The sequence below is a fragment of the Natator depressus genome, chromosome 3 (assembly GCF_965152275.1).
Source record: "Natator depressus isolate rNatDep1 chromosome 3, rNatDep2.hap1, whole genome shotgun sequence".
NCBI classification, from domain to species: domain Eukaryota; kingdom Metazoa; phylum Chordata; order Testudines; family Cheloniidae; genus Natator; species Natator depressus.
Window position 1 is genome coordinate 103,545,989 of NC_134236.1, and position 6,000 is coordinate 103,551,988.

Consider the following 6,000-nt stretch of genomic DNA (forward strand, 5'->3'; position numbering starts at 1 on the left):
TGCTAGTAGTTAATAGGTTCATCTGCTGCAATTGCACATTGTACTTCCAAATTATTTCCACCTTCCTAAAAGTCTACTAGTGTTAGTTATTAAGGATATCTGACTCTAGATTAATTGTATAAACACTGTGCAAAGCAACATTAATCTAAACATTATAACTTGCTGTGTTTGATTTCTTTGTAGATTGCAGATGTGCTGAATTAGATTCTTACATGAATGGCATCATTTTTCTCATGTGTGTATACAGAGGAATAATTCACTGAGAAAGGCACAAATAATAAGTTGTGGTGCAAGCTGAAATTTTTTCAGAATTCAAATTGTTCTCCCCAAAATATGTACACAATAGAAGAGAAACAGGATACACATCCATCCCTTCCCTTACCATACACAAAATAACAATTTCCCACCAAAATTCAAGTTGCATGTGTATTCTGTGCTGATCATTACTGCAGATATTTTCCTTCATGGCTAACAGCATTTAAATGCAACTCTAGAGACCTGTTTCAGAGTAGCAGCTGTGTTAGTCTCTATCCGCAAAAAGAAAAGGAGGACTTGTGGCACCTTAGAGACTAACAAATTTATTTGAGCATAAGCTTTCGTGAGCTACAGCTCACTTCATTGGATAAATTTGTTAGTTTCTAGAGACCTGCTAACAACAACTACAATATGCTTAAACACAATTGAGGCTAGTACTGTTCTGTTCCCAGAGTGAATAGGGCCTTAGTTTCTAAGAGCAATAAAGTCCCTCTTTGCTCGGTATTTTCTGACTTTTCAGGAATTAAGTTTACTCTCTTTTTACAATCTTGCCAGATCAAGATTTTAAACCAACACAGTTTTTTGATTGGGAGATACTGATACTGAAGTCTGAGATGTTGTATATAGTCAATCAAACTAAAGCTGGTAGTAAGAGAGTCAGGGGACAATACAGTACTCTCTAGTATAGTGTTTAATAATTGAGTCAACTGTAGCAGGAATGGATTTATGCATTAATAATAATTGAGTTGACAATTAGAGATAAGAACTATTGGGCAAATTCATCCTTGAAGTAACTTCAGTGCAAGGTCTCATCAGGGTTGAATATAGCCCCATACTTTTAAATTTTAGTAGCTACTACCCAGTTAGGTCCTGCTCCAGCAAAGTACATAAAGCAGATCTCTAAGTAGATACTTAAGTACTTTGCTGGATTTGGAACCTTAATATTGAGACTACAATTTATGGTAATGACATGATACCCCTCTGGTATATTGGGTGCCTCATTCTCAGTATTCAAAGAAAAGTTAGAGTCACTGGAAATTTAACAAGGAACAGGATCAACATATATCACATATACCAACTACATTTTGCATTTGGTCTTTGTTCTGTGAACCAGCATTAAATATATGCACACTCCATGCCAACATCACAACCCTAATCCCAGCCCAATGCAGAGCGGAGGTCCAGAGAGGGGAGGAGGGAGCTTGGAGAATGAGCTGCTCCCCGCACTCAACCCACAGCAGTGGCTCCTGTCCTGTAGGGCTGGGCCTGGCAAGAAAGGAGCCACCACTGTGGGGATGAATATCGGATGGATTTACCTTCCAACCACTGCCCACTTCAGTGCCTCACCTCCATCCCAGGCCAGGAGAATGTATGAATGTATGTTTACCTAGGCCAGGACCCAGTGATGGGTTAATCCAGCTATGGATGTGGCGACCCATCTAGAACCTTCCTACCACCAACTGGTGGATCAGGACCCAGCACCTGGGAAATACTGAGGTACAGGAACCAAATTTGCATTGGCCAAGATGGTGCAATTAAGATTACTTTGGCTCTGTCCTGCTTGACTTTGTCTAGGACTCTGAGTAGCAATGGGTCAGAGGATAAGCATAGAGGAGAGTCCTCAACTAGGAGATGAGGAAGGCGTCTGCCAGAAATTGATGGACTAGATCCCCTCTTGAGCAGAATTTTTGGCACTTTCTGTTGGTGATGATGGCAAAGAGGTCTATTTCTGGAAAACCCCAAGTAAAGAATATATGTTTCAGAATCAGATTATTCATTTCCCAATCATGATTGTGGCAGAAATGTCTGTTCAGCCATTGACTATGGTATTCTGAAGACCCAGTAAATCCCAGGCCGAAATGAAAATCCAGTGGTCTATGCACCAGTTCTATTACTTCTGCACCAACTGAGGGGGATCGTGCTCCTTCTTGATGATTTCTTTAGTTCATGCAGGTTATGTTGTCTGTCATGATCTTGATGGATTCATCCTTCCTCACTGGAAGGAAGTCCCTCCAGGCATATCTGACCATTCTGAATTCCAAGACGCTGATATGGAGAAAGGACTCTTCGGTGGTCCATTTGCTTTCAATAGTATGTGTTCATAGATGAGCTCTCCATCCCACAGGAGATGCATCTGATACTATGGTGGAAGTGGGGCGAGGTGGAGTGACAGAGAATCCAGCAACAGACCTTGTCTGGGTCTTGCTACCAATTGAGTGAGTCTAGAACTCAGGGATCAACAATAATTTGTTCAGACTGTGCTTGTTAGGGTTGTAAACAGTTCTCACCCATACCTGGGAGCAGTGTAGATACAGCCTGGGCTGCAGTGTGACAAAGGTGCAAGCTGCCATTTGACCTAGGAGTTGCAGACAAGTTTTGGCTGATATCTGTGGGCTCAACTGAACCTGCACAATCAAATTCATAAATGTCAAAAACTTTTCCATTGGTAGGTAAATTCTGGTTGTTGTGGCATCTAGGGAGGCTCTTATAAACTTATATTCACTGAACTGGTGTCAAAGTGAACCTTCCTCTGTTAAGTTGAAGTCCCAGCTTGTCAAATAAGGCCATAGCTACCCTTACTGCAGAAAGTACTGTGACAAAGCTCCGACCTTGTCTCAGTGAGTCCTGTGCTTCCTGGAGGATTACGCTAGCCTCAGAGGCTCACCATGACCCTCCACATAGCCCTTCTTTCTCTAGAGGCAAGGGTCACAGCCAGGGCTGGTGCAAGGAGGCTTCGCGCCCTAGGCGAAACTTCCACCTTGCGCCGCCCCCGCCCTGCTCTGCGGCAGCTCCCCGCTGCCACCACCCCATCCCCTCGGCCCAGGGAGCCCCCCCTGCGGCAGCTCCCCGCTGCCGCCACCTCCCCTCGGCCCGGTGAGCCGCCCCTGCGGCAGCACCCCGCCGCCCCCTCCCCTCAGCCCGGGGAGCCCCCCCTGCGGCAGCTCCCCTTCCTCCCCTCGGCCTAGGGAGCCCCCCCTGCGGCAGCTCCCCTCCCTCCCCTCGGCCCGGGAAGCCCCCCCTGCGGCAACTCCCCGCCGCCCCCTCTCTCCCCTCGGCCTGGGGAGCCGCATGCAGCAGCTCCCTGCCCCAGCTCACCTCTGCTCCGCCTCCTCTCCGAGCACTCCACGACTTCTCCCGCCTCCCAGGCTTGCAGCGCCAATCAGCTGTTTGGCGCGCCAGCCTGGGAGGGAGAGAAGCAGAGCGGGGCGGTGCTCAGGGGAGGAGGCAGAGCAGAGGTGAGCTGGGGCGGGGAGCGGTTTCCCTGTGCGCCCCCCCCCGCCATTACTTGCTGCAGGTGGCCTTCCCCGTGCCCCCCTGCCCCAGCTCACCTCCGCTCCACCACCGCCCCCCAACCACTTGGTGCCCTAGGCCACCACCTAGTTCGCCTAGTGGTTGCACTGGCTCTGGTCACAGCCTACTGAGCCATTTTCATCATAAGCCAGCAAGGGAGGTGAGGAGAAGCTATCCTCCCTTGCACAGTCTCTGTTGTCTCCCAGTCTCAGTGATTAGTCAGGAAGGGGAGGGGGGAGCCCGGGCCCGCCCTCTACTCCAGTCTCCAGCCCAGGGACCCTGTTAGTAGCAGCTCTTGGTAGCTGACTTTTTGAAAACAGGACAAGTACGATTCCCTGGGCCACTTCCCCACAGCAGCCCCCACTTCCTCAATATCTACATCACCCTTACCTCAGGGCCTCCTTCCTTGTGCCTGATAGGGTTTGTACTGCTCCATTTCTCCAGCAGCGTAGCTTCCTCCTGCAGCTCCTGACACACGCCCCCACCTGATTAACCGGGAGTCTTTTAACTAGTTTCAGCCAGCCCCTGATTGGCTTCAGGTGTCCCAATCAACCTAGCTGTCTTCCCTGCTTTCTGGAAGGATCTTAATTGACGTGGAGCAACGGTCATTTGTTTACCCTGGTAACAGGGATTTGTTTAGCCTAGGGCTAATATATCTGTCTCCCACTACTTTCCTATAGCCATCTGGCCTTGGCCCGTCATAGTACTTAGTTGTGCAAGATGTCCTTGAAGAGCTAATCGTTAAGATAACGGAAGACAGTTATTACCTATGGATGTAGCTGAGCAGCCAGCACCAGAAAAAACTTCATAAAGACCCTGGTGGCAGTAGAGAGTCAGAAGGGGAACACTCGATACTGACAGTGCTCCTGGATAACCATGAAGTGTAGGAGCCTTTTGTGAGATGGAGGCATTGTGATATGAAAGTACATGGCTCAGGTTGAGAGCCATCTAGAAGGAATTATAGCTGTGAGTGTCACCATCCTGAACTTCAGTGTTTTGATGAAAGTGTTCAACAATCTGAAATATAAGATTGGTCTCTATCCACCCTTCTTTTTGAGAACCAGAAAGTACTTGGAATAAAACCCCCTTCCTCTGTGTTGGGCATGAAGTTGTTCTATGGCTCCTATATGAAGAAGGGATAGGACTTCTTGTCTCAACAGATGTTCATGAGATGGGTCCCTGAAAAAGGGATAGGGAAGAGGGATAGGGTGGGGGAACAGAGGTGAAATGGATGGAGTAGCCCAATGTTCTGACCTCCAAAACCCATCTATCGGAATTAATCTGCTCCCATGAGGTTTGGAAAGGAAAAGACAATCTTCAAAGGGTGGGAGTCAAAATAACACAGCTTTAGATTCTGAAGGTGGGACTGTTCTTGATGCTCTACCAAAAATATCAGAATTGACACTTGGATGATGAGGAAGGCTGAGTAGAGGTCCTAAAGGTGGCAGATGTTTTTCTCTTCTGGAACCTAGATCTCTTCTTAGGTAGTTCCAAAGACCTGTAGTAGACAGCCAATTGGGCTGGGTGGGATATCTGCACTGTCTGTGAGCTGCTGAATCTTATTTTGTTTGCAGGTGTGTAGATCCTTGAGAGAATGCAAGGATCCATTGTTGGACTCACTAAAGAACTTGGGCCCATCAAAAAAAAGGTCCTCAGTGGTGTTCTGGTCCTCCTTTGGGATTCCTGAGGATTGCAGCCAGGAGGCATGATGCATGACAATGGCTGTAAAAATAGAGTAAGTTGCCATGTTAGCCACATTTAGGGAAGCCTGTAATTTCTCACTATTAACAGGCCCTCCATGATGATTCTCTGAAATTGCTCTCAATGTTCTAGACGGAGATATTCAATAACAGAGTTAAGTTTGCTGTAGGTGGTATGATTATACTTAGCCATCAGGGCTTGATAGTTGACGATTCTGAATTGCAACATCATGGAAGAGTAACTCTTGCAACTGAAGAGGTCCAGGTATTTTTGGTCCTTATCATATGGGGTGGCTTTAGAATGACTTTACCTGCCACATCAACAACCAAAGAATTAGGTGCTGATTTCATGAACAAAAATCTGTAACCCTAAGCTGGAACATAATGTTTTTGTCTGCTCTTTTACATGTTGGAGATGTGGTGGCTGGGGTCTGCCAAATTGTTTTGGCAGGTTCAAGTAGAACCTTATTCATGGGTAAGGCTACCTGACCCAAGGTTGCAGAATGTGGAATGTCTAAAAGTTTATGTTGGGTCTTGTGAACCTCCTTTAATGGATTTAGAAGAAGTCAGCGATCCTCTTCATAACCTCCTGGAGCTATTTAAAATCATTCACATAAGAGGTGGAGAAGCATTACTGCCATCTGGTGAGGAGGAGATGTTAGTTTGTGGTGTCTCTTCCTCATCAACATTTGCCTCCTGCTCCTCAAAAGATTTCCTGAGGTGGAGATTTATGCGGAGGGACAGAAGGAGCAGG